Source organism: Danio rerio, chromosome 14 (assembly GCF_049306965.1).
Source record: "Danio rerio strain Tuebingen ecotype United States chromosome 14, GRCz12tu, whole genome shotgun sequence".
Lineage (NCBI taxonomy): Eukaryota > Metazoa > Chordata > Actinopteri > Cypriniformes > Danionidae > Danio > Danio rerio.
In genome coordinates, this window is record NC_133189.1 from 53,487,716 (window position 1) to 53,506,165 (window position 18,450).

Genomic DNA, 18,450 nt, shown 5'->3' on the forward strand with positions numbered 1-18,450 from the left:
ATCACTTAGACCTTCAGGTGTCAAACTCAGTTCCAAAAGGGCCGCAGCTCTGCACAGTTTAGCTCCAACCCTAATTAAACACACCTGATCAAACTAATTGAGTCCTTCAGGCTTGTTTGAAACCTACAGGTAAGTGTGTTGGAGCAGGGTTGGAACTAAACTGTGCAGGGCTTCGGCCCTCCAGGAATTGAGTTTGACACCCCTGACTTAGACCTTCAGGATCATATGAATCAGCTTTCAGCAACTAACAGCGCCCCCTGCTGCTGGAATCAGCTTTCAGAAAAGATCAGATGTGCTCCAGCATTAGGCACATTCAAATCAAAACTGAAAACACATCAGTTTAGCTGTGCCTTTACTGAATCAGCACTGTGCTGCGTCCCACAGATCACACTATTTTGACTTTCTTTTCTTTTTTATTCTTTTATAATCTGTTTTAACACATTTTAATTTGTTTTTAAATCACTGTTATTATTTCTCTTTTACTGGTCTCTTTTATTCTTGTTTATGTAAAGCACTTTGGATAGCCATTGTGTAAAAAAGTGCTATATAAAATAAACTTGTCTTGCCTTTCAAGAAGTGAGTAAACCCGTTATATTACTTTCATAATTATGCTCAGTTTGTTTACTTTAATAATAAAATAAAAATATGAGTATAATTATAAAAGGCAATGGGTTAACTCACTTTTTAAAAGTGAAGTTATCTCTTTTTACAGTGCAGTATTTTCTGTTATTTTAACCTCTTAAGGCCAAAGGTGTTTTTTACATGCATTTTTTTTTTATTTCTCTTTGCTATTTGGGCTTATTGGAACCTAATTAGAATAAAAGTCTAGAATAAAAAATAAAAATCTTTTGATATGATGTATTTTTCAAGAGTTCACACTTAGCTGATGATTGATTATAAGCAAGTTTGGCATGCTGTCCCGGGAGAGAGCCCTGAGCTCGAAGGTTCTTGAGCCCTGGGCTCCCTCCCGTTTGGAGGAAGAGAGGGGAGCCCCGAGCTCAGGTAGATCTCGACAACTCCCCTTTTAATAATAGCTAAAGATTAAGATTGAAGGCTATTAAAAGATATGCTGCATTATTAGATTACCTGTATTGAAATTTAGATTTAACGATTAACTTGTTGTACATGTTTTTGGAATGTGGGAGGAAACCGGAGAACCCGGGGAAAACCCACGCAAGCACGGGAAGAACATGCAAACTACACACAGAAACGACCACCGGCCTGTTAAGGAACTAGAACCGGTGACGTTCTTGCTGTGAGGCAACAGTGCTAGTCACTGAGCCACCGTGCTGCCCTATGGAGGGAAAGGTGAAAAGGTAGGGGTGGAAGGGGGGATTCTTCAAATCGAAGATAACTGTAGTGAGAAAACCCTGGCTCTTTATAGTGGGTTAGGAATGGCCTGATTGGTGGATCAAGCATGCTAATGCAGAACCAGCCGTGTTCAATCATAATCACGTGATCCTCTCGAAATTAGTTTATGAATAAACTTCACTTAGAGCAAAATGATGTTCATATGTGGACTCGTGGACATCTTCCTGCCAATTATTGAAAAAAAAAATAAAAATAAGGCGAAATTTGGATGAGAAACCATTTTTGCAGCATACAAATATATTTTATTACAGTCGATTTTTTTTTTATTTAAATAAAATCTGTGAAAGTATGTTGGTAAAATCTGATTACCGTCTTCTAGGCTAAAAGATGGAACCACTTTGAAAGATGTAAAAAAAAAAAAACAGTGACTGCTAGACAGTTTTGAGGAAAACATGACACAGCGGGGTTAGTTGTAACAGGATCTTACAATTAAGACACACACTGTTGGACACCAACTAAACAAAAAAATATATTTTTTTGAATTTTGAGTGTAATGTTAAGAACTTTTAAAATAAAAATGTTTTTAATAGAAAATATTGTTTTAATAGAAAAAAATATATTATTGCTAATAATGCAAATAAATGCACTGCAGAATAATGGATAAATAGATAATGCAAATAGATTCAAATGTGTTTATCCAGTAAACAAATAAATACATAAACATACTGTGCAAGGTAGAATAAAAAAAGAAATGGAGCCAACTACTGAGGATATATAGCTGCTATTAAAAGTAAACTGAATTTAAATTAATTGTGTGAAATCTGCCTTTAAATGCATGTTACAACTAACTAATTCCCTGTCTGTTAGAACTTGCCCTGTGGGTGGGGTAAATAGTAACATTTTTACTCCTGGCACTTTTGGCAATACTGCACAGCAACCATAGGTACAGCGATCAGAATTTTAGTGCTCATTTGTAGGAGAGGCTTGTGTGTGGTTGGTGAAAAAAATATAATTTTTGTCTAATCCCCTTACTTTGTTCATTATTTGGTCAAAACCAAAAGTGTTTCTTTCTGCCCCGCTCTCCCCTACTTTAAAAGTTAAGTGTCTAGTTTTTTGCACTTCTACCTTGTAGAATAAAACAGAGCATTTTAGGGCGATATTTACACTCAGCACACTAATCATCTTTTTATTTTCATAATTTTATACAGGTATTAGAGCGTTAACAAGTGGCAAAATAATATAGTTTACCTCAGGAGATGATTATTTGCGAATGTGGCAAACATTCCATCAAATTCCCAATCTTGTAAAACTCTGAGAGTTTATCTTTGCTTGTGTTTCTGTCTCTGTGTATTTCGGTAAATCTTGCACGTCTCTGACGTTAATTAAATCTGACTGTTTTCCCTTGCAACGCACCTGTCGCTAATATGACGCACGTGCTGCTGCAGTGGCCACGCCCCGAACTCTCGCTATTGGTTTAGCTGAAAAGTGATTGGCAGATTTGAGTAAACCGTTTTCAGTGTTTAGATCAGGGGTGCCCAAACTTTTAGTTTTTAGTATGAAGGCCAAAATCCAAATATCATTGAGAGGCTTGGGTCGAACATAAATATACCAAACTATTTTACATTAAAATTGCCATTGCCATTTCATAATATTGAAAAATAAGTAGAAAACATGGCTTTGAATTGTGTTAACTATTGCAATAACTTATTGATATGAAAGACATAATCACATTTATCACAGAGTGGAGTTGAATGCTGAATACACTGGTCAAGCAAAATCTGCCTTTGCCTTGATTTGCTTACCAAAGTCTCTGCATTGTGCTCTATTCATTAGGTCACAGTACTGTACAGTGCATCCGGAAAGTATTCATATTTTTTCAAAATTTATTAAATTCATTTATTTCCTCAAAATTCTACACACAAAAAAGAGTTTTGAAATTGTTGCAAATTTATTAAAAATAAATAAAAAATAAAAATAATAAAAAATCACATGTACATCAGTATTCACAGCCTTTGCTTACTCCTTTGTTGATGCCCCTTTGGCAGCAATTACAGCTTCAAGTCTTTTTGAATGTTATGCCACAAGCTTGGCACACCTGTCTTTGGGAATTTTTGAGAGGGGTCTGGCTGCAGACCTGGTGCAGTGCAATCTGGGCTGCTTCCAATGCTTTTTAATGTGCTCACCTAGCCCCACCCCTAACCCTAGTGACGTCACAGTGACGTCACTAGCTCCGTTTGAGTGACATTAGGTGCGTTCGACATGAAGCTCAGCTGCAGCCGGTGATCAACGAGATTAGCCGAGCGCAGGTGGGGGCGGAGTTGATAACGGAGCCGTCAAGACGGACAGCTGGACCCTTCGGGACTCAGTTGCTGCAGTCATGATGACCGATCACATGGGGTCATCATATATATATATATATATATATATATATATATATATATATATATATATTTTTTTTTTTTTTTGTTATTTTTATTTATAACAACAAAACATTTACAAATAAAACAGAATACAGTCTCTACAAACTGTAGTTCCTTTTTAAACAATAAGGGAGAATTACGAATAAAATATTACAAATGCATGAGAGAAATAAGAGGAAATAAGAGGTTAATATAAACATAACGAACAGGTCTATTAAATACAAAGCAATAAGCATAAATTCTAGGAGTAAAACATCAATCTTTAGGCTAATACTTTTTGTTTGAATATGCTAAAAAAAGGTTTACATATATGTACATTTATAGATATAAACATTTCCAATGTAAAAAGCAAAACAAGGTGCTTTGATTAGGTCTTAATAAATTAGATTATTTTGGATAATGAATGAATTTTCAAAAAAGCATTTTAATCCAAAAAGATTGTGTTGAAAAGAACAAAAGGTAAAATAAGTGAGCTATGTAGAAGTTTCCCAGAAAGAGCAGGTAGCCTTTAAACTGCTAGACAGGAAATAAAATATATATTTATATTATAATAATAAAACCATTTTATAATTATTTAATAAAAAAGTTATTTAGCTTAATTTGTTAAGAGAGCTTTAGGGTGGCAGGATCAATGATGATGATTATTTTATTTCAAGTCTGTAAGACCTATTTGAGTTCATATTTAGGTTATTCACTAAAATATACACTAAAATATATCATTTAAATCGTTCATGGAGATGAATGCAGTAAATAGTCTGTATAAAAAGGTTGAAAATAAACCTGTGCAAACAAGCTAACCTTTATAACCGGATTATTTAACAAAAGATGATTACTGCAGTAAAATATTTGTTGTCTTTTAATAAGCAAGATGTGTACAGGATAGAGAGGGTGTGAAAAGTGAATTGTTTGTTTTGAAACTTTTGAATCGGAATTTGTCCAATTATAAACCCGAAATACACGTGTTTGTTGTCATGTGGTGAACTCGGCCAATCGTGTAATATCGGTGTCGTCATCAGAGCTCCTGCAGTCGATCTTCAGAAGCTGCACGGTCTGAGTTTAGGTGCGTTCGACTTCATGCAGCGCTGCGCAGATCGATCGAAATCTGTCTTAAAGCGGTGCATTCTGGTTAGAAATCTTGTCCGGATTGATGCTGCGCCGACGCCACGTGACTGTCACATGTGGCATCAAAGTACCGCGACAGCGCTCCGAGATCTGGGGGGTATTCCAGAAAGCTGGGTTAACTTACCATCTGCTAAAACCTAAACTCTCGGTTGATTTACCCAAAACCTGCTTACCGCGAGTATGTTGGTTCCAAAACAGGTGACAAGAGTTAGTTAAATCAACCTCCTGAAGATAACCGCGGGTTAATGCGCGTGCACGGCACACACCTGAAGGCATTTTCAGTAGATCGCCGAATTCACGAGTCACCATAGAAAGTCACGGTGAGAAAAAAAGGGCAACGCACTTTACAGAGGCAGAGCTGGAGGTTTTAAACACAGAGATTACACATCTGCTTCAACGAAGGAAAGAAATATAGAATAAGAAATAGATAAGAAAATAAAAATAAATAATAAGAAAATTTATTAGTTCATTAAATTACACATGCCACCCTCCATTTTATTGTAATGATAAATTAAACTACTCTTTAACATTCTTTTTTAGTATGTTGTGTAACCATTCATGCATTTATTTTTCTTGCCATTAATTTCTTAAGGCCACAATATGTGTATTGACTAATAAGGCTTATAGAAATTGTAATCTTTCTGGAGCTAGAACTCTGTCCAAAGTCATTAAACACAGAAACATTATCATAAAAGGTAATATTTAATTACTGGAGCTCTTTATTTAACACTCTAGAATATTCTTTCTGTCATGCAGCTAATAGAAAGAGGCCTGTCTAACTGCTGTGTCCTATAATAAAGGCTTTTCAGTGGTTGAGTTTTTGACTTAAACCACACACTCTGTCACTGTTGTAACTGATTGTTGTCAGATAGCTTTAGGTTCTTTTTATTTTGCATGCAGACGAAGTTCCTTCTGCCTCAACTAACAAGCAGTGTAAGAATTTTCTGCACTTTTCCATATTTGAATATTACTCTTGGATCACAAAATCTTTTATCTACATATTTAAATTCTAAAGTAGCTGTATAAGGTCCATCTTCAAAGATAAAGTCACATGAGCATCAACTTAAGGTGAGAAATGTATATGAAAAATATGTTACACGTTGAAAGGTGTGTGTATAAAGCAGTGTACAAAATCATTCATTTTATTTCAGGAAATGAAGAAATGAACAGACCAAACTATTTGATTAAACATAGTTTTTTGACTAATTATATTTTTTTAGCACTCTTCCATCTGTTTTGTCTGCTTGGGTCACTGAGATTTCCTCTGGGTCAGGCTGCAGGTAGGGTGTCATCGTATAAGGCAGAAAAGGGTATCTTTTGTCCTCCAGCAAGTAACAATGTAGTGCCCAGTAATGATTCTATTTTATAATACAAATATAATAAAAATAAACATTGTGTTGAGCAATATTTGCTTTATAGTTTTTTTTTAACTATATTTGTGTGTTATACACTTGAATCACTACTTCCTGAAAATCAGCCATTTAGCCTCAACATAGTGATGAGGTGGGGTGTGTGATGAGCTGGTAAGTGGAAGCAGTAATGAGTTTAATAGTTGAAACACCAAAAGATTAAGGATAGAAAATTAAGTTGTACCTGCACACTTATACTTTGGACAAATTTTATATTATTAGTGTCCTTTAGTGACTGATGGAGCTTTAAAATCGGCTGCAATTAATGCACACAATAGCATTTAGAAACCCTGAAAAAAAATGTAGGTGTGTGTGCGTGAATGTTTATATAAGAACGACGTCCTACATCTTAAATTAAAGATATATTTTCCTACAAAAGACAAAGCTGCCACTTATAATATTATACAGAAAAATGTGAGGGTGCAGAAGAAGAGAAAAAACACAAGATCTGTAAGTGAGATTCAAACTCGCTCCGTTGTGCGCTCCGTTGTTCTTTATCGACGCACTGTCCACTACGCTATTGCCGTGCTCTGAATCATCTGTGTAATGATACGCAGTGATTTATGACCAAGGAACTGTACAAAAGTTTAAAAAACAGTTCAGTGCCAGGCATACTGTACAGGTGGTCCTACTGCCACATTGTACAGTTGCCTAAAATGCCCTGACGCGAATACAAAGAGCTGCACTGAATGTTTTTTATGGTAAGCGCAGACCCGTGGTTTGTCACATTTGATTTCAAAAAGGTTTGTTAAATACATTAACATTATAAATTTGGTTATGAAAAAAACTATGCACTTATAACCCTCTCACAACAAAAAAACTTGTATCTGTGTGTCCACATCCATAAATATTCTCATCAAAAGAGCACGCAATGCTCAGTAAACTCTCTGAAACAGACAAACTCTGGAACATAGCAACTTACTCTCTGAACATAACCTGCTCCGGAGCAGGTTATCTTCAGAGAGTAAGTTGCTATGGCTACTTAACATACCCAGAAGTTACCTCCGATTTTGGAACCAAAGTTGAGGTTATCCACCTACTTACTCTCAAACTTACCCGTGTATGTCACATAACCTGCTTTCTGGAATAGCCCCCAGACGGCAAACTCAGACCGTGCAGCTTCTGAAGAGCGACTGCAGGAGCTTTGATGACGACACTGATATTACACGATTGGCCGAGTTCACCACATGACAACAAACACGTGTATTTCGGGTTTATAATTGGACAAATTCCGATTCAAGTTTCAAAACAAACAATTCACTTTTCACACCCTCTCTATCCTGTACACATCTTGCTTATTAAAAGACTACAAATATTTTACTGCAGTAATCATCTTTTGTTAAATAATCTGGTTATAAAGGTTAGCTTGTTTGCACAGGTTTATTTTTTACTTTTTTTATACAGACTATTTACTGCATTCATCTCCATGAACGATTTAAATGATACATTTTAGTGTATATTTTAGTGAATAACCTAAATAAGTCTTACAGACTTGAAATAAGAAAATCATCATCATTGATCCTGCCACCCTAAAGCTCTCTTAACAAATTAAAGAAAAGAACTATTTTATTAAATAATTATAAAATGGCTTTATTATTATAGTATAAATATATATTTTATTTCCTGTCTAGCAGTTTAAAGGCTACCTGCTCTTTCTGGGAAACTTCTACATAGCTCACTTATTTTACCTTTTGTTCTTTTCAACACAATCTTTTTGGATTAAAATGCTTTTTTGAAAATTCATTCATTATCCAAAATAATCTCATTTATTAAGACCTAATCAAAACAACTTGTTTTGCTTTTTACATGGGAAATTTTTATATCTATAAATGCACATATTTGAACCCATTTTTAGCATATTCAAACAAGAAGTATTAGCCTAAAGATTAATGTTTAACTCCTAGAATTTATGCTTATTGCTTTGTATTTAATAGACCTGTTCGTTTTTATGTTTATATTAACCTCTTATTTCCTCTTATTTCTCTCATGCATTTGTTATATAAGTTATTCATAATTCTCTCTTATTGTTTAAAAGGAACTATAGTTTGTAGAGATTGTATTCTGTTTTTTTCTTAAATGTTTTGTTGTTATAAATAAAAATAACAAAAAAATATGATAACGCCATGTGATCGGTCATCATGACTGCAGCAACTTTGAGTCCCGAAGAGTCCAGCTGTCCGTCTTGACGGCTCCGTTTTCAACTCCGCCCCCGCCTGCGCTCGGCTAATCTCGTTGATCACCGGCTGCAGCTGAGCTTCATGTCGAACGCACCTTTTGCCGTCTGATATCGGAGCGCTGTCGCGGTACTTTGATGCCACATGTGACAGTCACGTGGCGTCGGCGCAGCATCAATCCGGACAAGATTTCTAACCAGCATGCACAGCTTTAAGACAGATTTCGATCGATCTGCGCAGCGCTGCATGAAGTCGAACGCACCTATTGCATCGCTGAGTGACGCAGTCTCAGCTTGCATCATAAAGGCTGCATCCAGATACTATTGGAATTTTTGCCCGTTCCTCTTCACAGTACCTCTCAAGCTTTATCTGGTTGTATGGGAAGCAACGGTGTACAGCCATTTTCAGATCTTTCCAGAGATGTTCAATTCACCTTATTCTCCACGTACGACTGGGCGCATCCATTTGAATGTTTTTTTTCTCGAGACTTACGGTCTCATTCACTTCCATTCATTTTTAGAGGTTAAAAACAGCTCGTTCTCGTACAATTTTATGATTGTATTTATACACAATTGTTTTGGTGTGATCTTTTCTTTTTTGTTAAGCAGAGTAGGAATATTGCATTGGAGTTCAAAGAAAAAGATGTTTTATTTTTTATGAGAATACAGTTGACTTCAAAATTTGGCATATTGTTAATTTGCTCATTATATATGGAAAACTTTTATTCATAAATGTAAATGGGCTGTGAAAAAAACTAATTTTACTCACTTTAAAATAGAAATAAGTCATTACCTATGCATGATAAAAGAAACAAAAAATACCAAATCAAAAAGAACTGTTAATTATTTTAAAGCCTTAAATTTTGCTTTTTGAATAATTATTATTGTTTTTTTGTTGTTGTTGTTTTTCTTCTTATATTGTACTTGATTGGATGTTAATATAATGTTGTTATTGCCCTTGTATGTTCTGTTCACAAATTGCAATGAAAAAAATAAAAAAAACTACGTCACTTGTGACGTCACACAGGGCCCCGGTTGCAAAAAGAGATCACAGGTGCAGTTAACTGTCAGCTGCAGTTTTGCTTGTTGGCGATTGCCCAGGCTTTGTATAGCTCAGTCTTCTTTCCTTGTCTTTGGCTAGGCAGAACCTCGGTTTTTAGCACTTCTTATTGTTGAATCTGGTAATCATGGAACATTATTTCTTGCACATGACCACACAGAACCAGTGGCGTAGCGCAAAATGCGGAGGCCCCCCTGCAGGGATCGCTGGCGGGGCCCCCTGATGAAGTGGGGGGGATACGTCATACGTCAATTTGCATATCACTGACGTCATCACGTTCTACCGTTTCTGTTTAACAGCCTATGGTTAATAAAGGGGTATTTATAATTGCACTGCACTTTATATAATCATGTTTATTTAACTAAATGTATTGCTGTTTGAATACAGTATATCATTATAGATGTATAGTGAATGTGCAGTAATCTCTCATATGTAATAAACTCAGACAAGTTCAGAAATTGTCACTAAAATATCTGTGATTGTGAACAAGAAAAGAATAAACGGTCCAATTAAATTGTTAAAATAAAGGAGAAGCAGATCGGTTTGACTGTACAAGGGAAATACCTTCACACTGCCTGTGCTAAATCATTTGTCGTCGGTACGCAGAGGGGTGATCTGCTCTCGGGCTGCAGGTGGGAGAGGCTGCTGTACGAGGACTGACTGGGCCGCCTGTCAGTGCTGTGAGGCAGGGGGGGGGGGGGGGGGCGGCATCACACGCAGCTCGTTGAGAAAAGTAGGGACGGTACTGCAGTATGGACAAATGACGGTCTAAAAATATCCAATAACACACAAAAAGTCGCTAGATTTGTCGCTAGGGGGAAAAGTCGCTAAATCTAGTGACAAAGTCGCTAAGTTGGCAACATTGGCGGCAAGCAATCAGAATGAAGTAGTCCACCGCTTGAGAGGTGGTCAGAGAACACAAACGTGTGAACTTTGGTTCCGACCACAGTTGTTCCCAAGAGTTTGATTATTGCGGTTGCCGGATTTTCAACTGTTGAAAATCGCGACGACGCAGGGCCCCCTAATCACGCGGGGCCCCCCCGCGGTGCGTACCCTGCGGGCCCATCCGCTACGCCACTGCACAGAACAACATTGTTGGCATCCAAAGACTTGTAGGCCTTTTACTTCTCTCTTGTAAAATCACTTGGAGCTTCAATGAGATGGTATATTTGGGGCTGGATGCTTGGTCATTTCGTCTTATCCAATATTCATTGGGAGGGTGCTATCGCAAATTTACCTGTCAGATGAACGCCGCTCACTTTACCATCAATTTTGCTGAATAACTGTGCTTATCACTGGGTGACGAGCTGGTATACGCTGAAAGCGTCATGTAAATAATATATATGATATGCAATCAATATAACTTATCTCTAATACAACAACAAACTCTGTACGGCGTCGGATGTCATTCCCTCACTGTAAATGCTAGCGCTCGTGTTTTTTTCTGCACCCTTTTCTTTTTTTTCTGTTTACAAACATGGTAATTCATCTATAGGACTTATGTCTGGGCTCTGGCTGGGCCACTCAAGGATATTCACAGAGTTGTTGTGGAAAAAGCAAAGCACTATGAATACTTTCCTGATGCACTGTACATTTTAAACTAAACTACAGCATTTAAAGTGAAACATTTAATTTCAGTTCTCTTTTTCGAAGCTTAACAATAAAACAAGCAATCAAAAGGTTACATTAAATCTAAAATGACAATCTCTAAACCAGGGGTGGCCAATCCTGTTCCTGGAGATCTACCTTCCTGCAGATTTCAGTTGCAACCCTTATCAAACACACCTGTCTGTATTATCAAGTGGATTTCAGGTCCTAATTAATTGGTTCAGGTGGGTTTGATCAGGGTAGGAGCTAATCTGTACAGAAGGTAGATCTCCAGGAACAGGATTGAGCACCCCTGCTCTAAACCAACCCCATCATTCTCCCTTTCTTCTCAGATGGGATGGCAGGCTAAATCAAAGGTTACCATAGGCCACATGTGTCAAACTCAGTTCCAAAAGGGCCGCAGCTCTGCACAGTTTAGTTCCAACCCTAATTAAACACACCTGATCAAACTAATTGAGTTCTTCAGGCTTGTTTGAAACCTACAGGTAGGTGTGTTGGGGCAGGGTTGGAACTAAACTGTGCAGGGCTTCGGCCCTCCAGGAATTAAGTTTGACACCCCTGCCATAGGCCAACTTTGGCCCCAAGGCCCTAGTTTGTGCTCCTCTGTTTTTGATGATGCCTGGGAGGATCAGTGATTATTTCATCAAAGTAAACAAGCCATGAATGGCATATTTATAGTGCTAAATAAACAATAAACTGGCTTAAAATAATTGATTCAGACAAATATAAAATGTAAACAAAAATTCAATGAAATTTTTCACTTTCAAATTGGATCATGGACTTTTACCTCCGATCAATTAATTTTTAACGTTCAAAAGTTTTTATAAAGTCATTGTAAAAAAATATATGATCAATTAGTCATGACAAGACGGTGCAGCACAGTGGCTCAGTGGTTATCACACCCGCCTCACAGCAAGAAGGTCGCTGGTTTGAGTCCGGGCTGGTTCGGTTGGCATTTCTGTGTGCATGTTCTCCCCGTGTTGGAGTTGGTTTCCTCCGGGGTGCTCTGGTTTCCCAAATTGGATGAACTAAACTAGCCTTAGTGTAAAAATGTGAATGTGTGAGTGTATGGGTGTTTCCCAGTGCTGGGTTGCAGCTGGAAGGGCATTCGCCGTTGGTGGTTCATTCCGCTGTGGCGACCTCTGATAAATAAGAAACTAAGAAAATGAATCAGTGAATAAGCATACATTTCAAAAGCTTAAACAACTTGAAATAAATAATGAGACACAGAATTTATGAAATAATGGATTTTATTGCACCTCTGGAAAGGCAAACAGAAAAATAACAACAAATAAAAGAAGCTGAATTGCGAGATTGAGTGCAGGTGAGTGTGAAGCCATCATCTCCAGGCCTCTCATATGTCATAATGAAGAAAAAGTGAAAGCAGACCAGACGTTTAAGCGCTGTGAGGAAAGACGTCGCGCCGCTGGAAGCCCCTTAAAGCCTCAGCTGTTGTTTGTGGTCGTCAAGGCGACATAAACCCTTGTATTTCACTTCTCATTCCACGGTTGCCGTGGAGAGCAGGTCTGTCTGGCTCACCCTGACAACAGATAATCTCTGAAAGTTCAGGTGAGACTACAGACACCGGCGGCATCCTCACGCTGATAATGAAAAACAAGACTAACATTTATTAGCAGCACGCACAAATGCCACCCGCGACCCTTGAGATCTGCTCATTACAATATCACAATATTGCGGCTGGAGTTTGTTTCGGGCAGGTGATGCTATTTATTTCAGTGGTGGACATTTTTTTTTAGGGTTTCTGTAGTTTTACTTCTACTTTACTACATTATAAAACAAATGCTGTGTCCCAGTCCACATACTATTTTCTAAAAGTATGTACTTTTTTCTGTGTTTCCAACATAGGATCATTCTGAAAACGTACCCCTATATACATTTCTGAAGATTGCGAAATATGAATCCAGAGGATCATACAGTTGAAACCAGAAGTTTACACAATCTGTACGAAAAGGCACATAACCATTTAAAAAAAAGTCAGATGTTAATGTGACTAAATCTTTCCTCGTTATGCTTAATAGCAGAATAATGAGAGATATTTTTTGAGAAATTGCTATAACTATTTAGAAAGTCAAGTTTACATAAAATAAGATCATTATGTCTCTGAAAAAGCTCAGGTGATGGTGTCAAGCTTTTGAAAGTTTCTGATTGGTTAATTGACAACATTTGAGTTAATTGAAGGCACAGCTGTAGAATAGTACTTAAGGAAAACCTCAAACACACTGCTTCCTTGTGTGACAACATGGGAAAATCAACAAGCCAGAATCAACAACAAAGCCAGATTACAATTAGCTAAATTACACTGGAAAAAGGACAAATTCTTGGAGACGTGTCCTGTGCTCTGATGGAGCTAATATTGAACTGTTTGGCCATAATGACCAGTGTTATATTTGGAGGACAAAGGGGAAAGCTTACAAGCCTAGCAGCATCATCTCAACTGTGAAGTATGGGGGCGGCAGCATCATGTTGTGGGGCTGTTTTGCTGCAGGAGGGACTGGTTTACTTCACAGCATAGATGGCATCATGAAGAAAGAACATTATGTAGAAATACTGAAGCAACATCTCAAGACATCAGCCAGGAAATTAAAACTTGGCCACAAATGAGTCTGTCAAACAGACCATGAGCCTAAGCATACTGCCAAATTAGTTAAAATGTGCTTTAAGGACAACAGAGTGAATGTTTTGAAGTGGCCATCACAAAGCCCTGATTTCAATTCTATAGAAAATTTGTGGGCAGAGTTGAAAAAGCTTGTGCGAGCATGCTTGGTTACACCAATTCTGTCAGGAAGAAGGGGGCAAAATTCCTTTAAACTGTTGTGAGAAGCTCGTGGAAGGATACCCAAAACATTTGGCCAAAGTTTATACAGTATTAAAGCAAAGCTAAAAAAAAAAATACCAAGGAAATGTGTGTAAACTTCTGACTGTTTAGAAAATTTTTTTAAAAATTCTCAAAAAGAAAAAAAAAAACTCTCATTATTTTTTGCATTTAGCAAATGTAAATCATTTAGGTAATCCTAACAGACCTAAAATAGTAAACGTTTAGTATGATTTACCATCAGACATTTTTCCAAAAAAATAAATGATTATGTTTCTTTTTATAGAGTGTAAGTAAACTTCTGGTTTCAACAGTACATTTCTAAAGATTGAGAATTTCGTAGCCAGAGGATCATATGTATATCACATTTTGTGCTTTGGGGCCATATGACGGCGTTCCTTTTCTTGCTTACCAGCTGACCCCTTAGCTCCGTGTGGACGGAGTGATCCTATAGTTTACTATAAATGGATCATTTTCTCCTTACTGCTCTATCTTCATTTCGGAAGAATCCCCCCTTCCACCCCATCTCCTCCTTTTTCTCCCTTTTCTAAAGGGAGAGCTATCGAGACCTACCTGATCTCGGAGCACCTGATATGCTTATTGACTGGGCGGGAGCCCTGGGCTCAAATTTCTCTGAGCTTAGGGTTCTCTCCTGGGACAGCATGCCAAACCTGCTATAAATGCTAAGTATATCTAAATGGGAACTCTTGAAAAGTTATTTTCTGCGTTTGGTTCCTCTTGGCTGTTTGCTGTGTGCTTTTACAGGTGTTTTTCACAGACAGGCTTTTGCATGAACTGTGCTTAGGTGCAATAATACCGTTGCCGTAATTCAAAGAAAGAGAAAGGCTGCTTACTAGCGTGACACATCTGCAAACACTTAGCATGATCCTGAACTCTGCCACGTCAGTAACCGGCAGGCCCAAACACTGGACTGCGAGATGAAAAACCTGGAGCCGGATGGACAAAGCTGGAGAACACAACAAACCACAGCAGCATTTACTCATTTGAGCTGTCTTCAAAAATCGCCGTGAGCTTCAATTATTTTAGTCACGGCCAGTGAAAACTTTTGGTCATCATGCGTTGCTAGATATAAAATCAAATGTCTTTTGTGTCAAATGCCATTCAAATTTTGAATACTGGATTTTAAGTATGAATTGGGTTAATTGAGTTTTTAACGTACACTCACTGGCCACTTTATTAGGTACACCTTACTAGTACCAGTAAGGACCCTCTTTTGCATTCAGAACTGCCTTAATCCTTCATGGCATAGATTCAACAAGGGTACTGGAAATATTCCTCAGAGATTTTGCTCCATATTGACATGATAGCATCACACAGTTGCTGCAGATTTGTCGACTGCACATCCATGATGTCAATCTCCTGTTACACCACAAACCCAAAGGTGCTCTACTGGATTAAACTCGGGTCACTATGGAGGCCATTTGAGTACAGTGAACTCATTGTCATGGTCAAGAAACCAGTCTGAGATGATTCACGCTTTATGACATGGTGCATTCTCCTGCTGGAAGTAGCCATCAGAAGATGTGTACACTGTGGTCAAAGGGATGAACATTCAGGGATGCTATTTGAGTTGCTGTTGCCTTTTTATCAGCTAGAACCAGTCTGGTTATTCTTCTCTGGCATCAACAAGGCATTTGCACCCACAGAACTGCCGCTCACTGGATATTTTCTCTTTTTCTGATCATTCTCTGTAAACCCTAGAGATGGTTGTGCATGAAAATCCCAGTAGATCAGCAGTTTCTGAAATACTCAGACCAGCCCATCTGGCACCAACAACCATGCCACATTTAAAGTCACTTAAATCCTTTTTCTTTCCCATTGTGATGTTCAGTTTGAACTGCAGCAGATCGCCTTCACCACGTCTACATGCTTAAATGCATTGAGTTGCTGCCATGTGATTTGCTGATTAGAAATTTGCGTTAACAAGCGGTTGGACAGGTGTACCTAATAAAGTGGCCGGTGAGTGTATTTGTGTTGCTTGTTTCTTGTGATACATGTGACATGAACGCTGATGTGGTTGTATGGCGAGGCCAAAGATAAATTCCCACTTGTGGACAATAAAGCAAGTAAACACAATGTTTGATTTTTTGTTTAAAGTCTGTGTGAAATCCAAATTTAATTTTTTTTTTCTTTTGCTAGCGAACGTTGTTATTCTTTAGGTGAACAAATGATACAAACCGAAAAAATTGTTTTTTTTAGTAATAATCTTCTATCAATTTCTGAGCATCTGCTTCTGCAGTTTGATTGGCTCCTTCTCTGATGATGTTAGTTTGATGCTTCAGCCAACATTTTTATCCACGCCCCTTTACTGTTAATTCACTGAGGCAATGATGTGCAAAAATGCCCCACCCCCTACTCAATATTCAGTTTCAGTTTTGAGTAAAGCGCTCAGCATAAATTAGTATATTTTTATCCATTTCTCAGTAAGTATAGGTCATATTTTTCGATGCATTTGAACAAAACAGATTTATTAAACAGGTATATTTATATTAATCATCTAAACTCTTTAGTAATAAAAAGTTAATACATTAAAACCCATGCAAAACATTGGAAAAAGAAAATACAAACTACAAAAGTTAAATTGATTTTTATACCTTTTTTTTTGTTTGCTTCTCTTGATTTTTTCTCTTTTTAATTTCTTTTTATTTAATATTTTCCCTAACATACATATTTAACTGTACTTATTTTGGACTGTTATAATAAGTTATTTAGTTAGAATAGCTCCTGATTCATCTTTAGCACTCACAAATCTAATGTATATGCACAAATATAATATTGTACAGCGCCCTATAGAAAATAGAAAAAAAGGTATTTATCTATGCCAAGCATGGTTTATCAACATACTGAAATAGAAGTGTCACATATGTACCTAGGATTTTTATTTCAGTATGTTCTTAAAATATTTCATGAATAAAAACGCTCTCTAATATCCTTTAATAATATTTGCAGTCTTTTAAAATACATTTAATCTTCTTAAACAAGTTACAAAAACACTGTAAAAAATATTGGTTGCCTTAAGCTGAATCAAATTAACCTTTTAAGTCCGTTTAACTTATTACATTTTTATGTTTTTTATTTATTATCATATTATGTTAATTAAAACAGCTTGTGTGACTTACAAAATTAAGTTAGAACATGATTAACTCGGTTTAATAATCACTAAAAACATGTCATCATGAATAATTAATCATATATATATTTTTAAAGTGCAGGGTTTTGTCTTGAGCGACCAATTCTACATTTTGTCCGTGTAATTTTAAAATGTGGGTACATAAAACACACTTAAAATGAACAGTTTGCTAAATATTAGCAAAAACAAGCAAAGCAGACGTAAAAAAAAAAACAAGCAAAGCAGACTGAATTAAGATGTCCATGAATCCATATCAGAGGGGTTTATTTGAGATTATATTCAGATGTGTTCCTCTGGCACCACCTTGTGGATTGAACCTTATTTATCCTCCTAAATCAAGAAAACACACTGCTCACACTTATTTTTTTTAAGTACAATTCATGCTATTATCAAACCATTAACTAAAACTTTTAGCTTAATAAACTACTAATTAGCGGATTATGAATAGGTTGTAGTTAAGGTATTGGATACGATTAAGGATGAAAAATAAGATCAGATTTATAAGTGCTAATAAACAGTTCATGTTTTAATAATAGTCAGACAATAAGTCAGTAGTAAATGGTGTGAATTGTTAGCTAAACACTATTAAAGAGTTTCTTTTATCCCATTTTGCATTTACAGAAAGCTAGTGTAATAAAATTATTGCTGCCCTAAATTTTTAAGTTAAACTAAATAAACTTTTCTAGTGATCACAACTTGCATCAATGAAAATGACTGTAAATGTTAAGTTAAAGGTGCTGCGTGCAAGTTTTCTAAAACAAAGTCAACCATATTATGCTTGCAGTTATTTCAGAAACATGCTCAGTAAACATTCTTGTTTATTAGAAAAACAATGCTGAAGTCAGATATTCTGCTTTGAAATTGTGAGTTTCATGCCAAAGCGTCTGTCTTTGGTCCCTTTAACCCGCCCAATGCCAGTTTAGCCAATTATATTTTAGCACCCCGGGTTGCCTTGGTGTGATTCATTCAGTCAGGAAAGCTCTTAGGGTGCTTTCACACTCGCACTTTTTGGTCCGCAGCCGGGTTTGTTTGACGTCACAGTATAGTACGTTATGTTAGCTAGTGTGAACGAGTCTTCTGAACTCGTGTGGGCACCCATGATCCGTACTTGAGTCTGCCTGAAAAAGGTGGTCTGGAGTTCATGCGAACTCTGGCACGGTTCACTTCTGATGTTAATGCAATTGTACCAAATAACGGTAGTTAACCCCCAACTGTACAACAAACTATCATTTTCATAACGTTCGTTCGTGTGTGTGTGTCACGTTCCGTACCTTGGTGACAAGCGTACGCTTGTTTTGCGCGCATAAAGCACATGAGCTGTACCTGAGGAGTTTATCCTGTTGTTCACCTGTAAGACATAGAG

General features: G+C 37.0%; 1 protein-coding gene across 2 annotated transcripts in view; it reads right to left on the minus strand.

Moving 5' to 3' along the window:
• Nucleotides 1-2,710, minus strand: part of LOC101884594 (A disintegrin and metalloproteinase with thrombospondin motifs 2) — a 467,863-nt gene extending 465,153 nt beyond the window's left edge. For both annotated transcript variants that reach the window (XM_073922289.1, XM_073922287.1), the window contains exon 1: nt 2,560-2,710. The gene's annotated coding sequence lies outside the window, so the exon portion shown is untranslated. The remainder of the gene's footprint in view (nt 1-2,559) is intronic.
• Nucleotides 2,711-18,450: the final 15,740 nt, after the last annotated feature.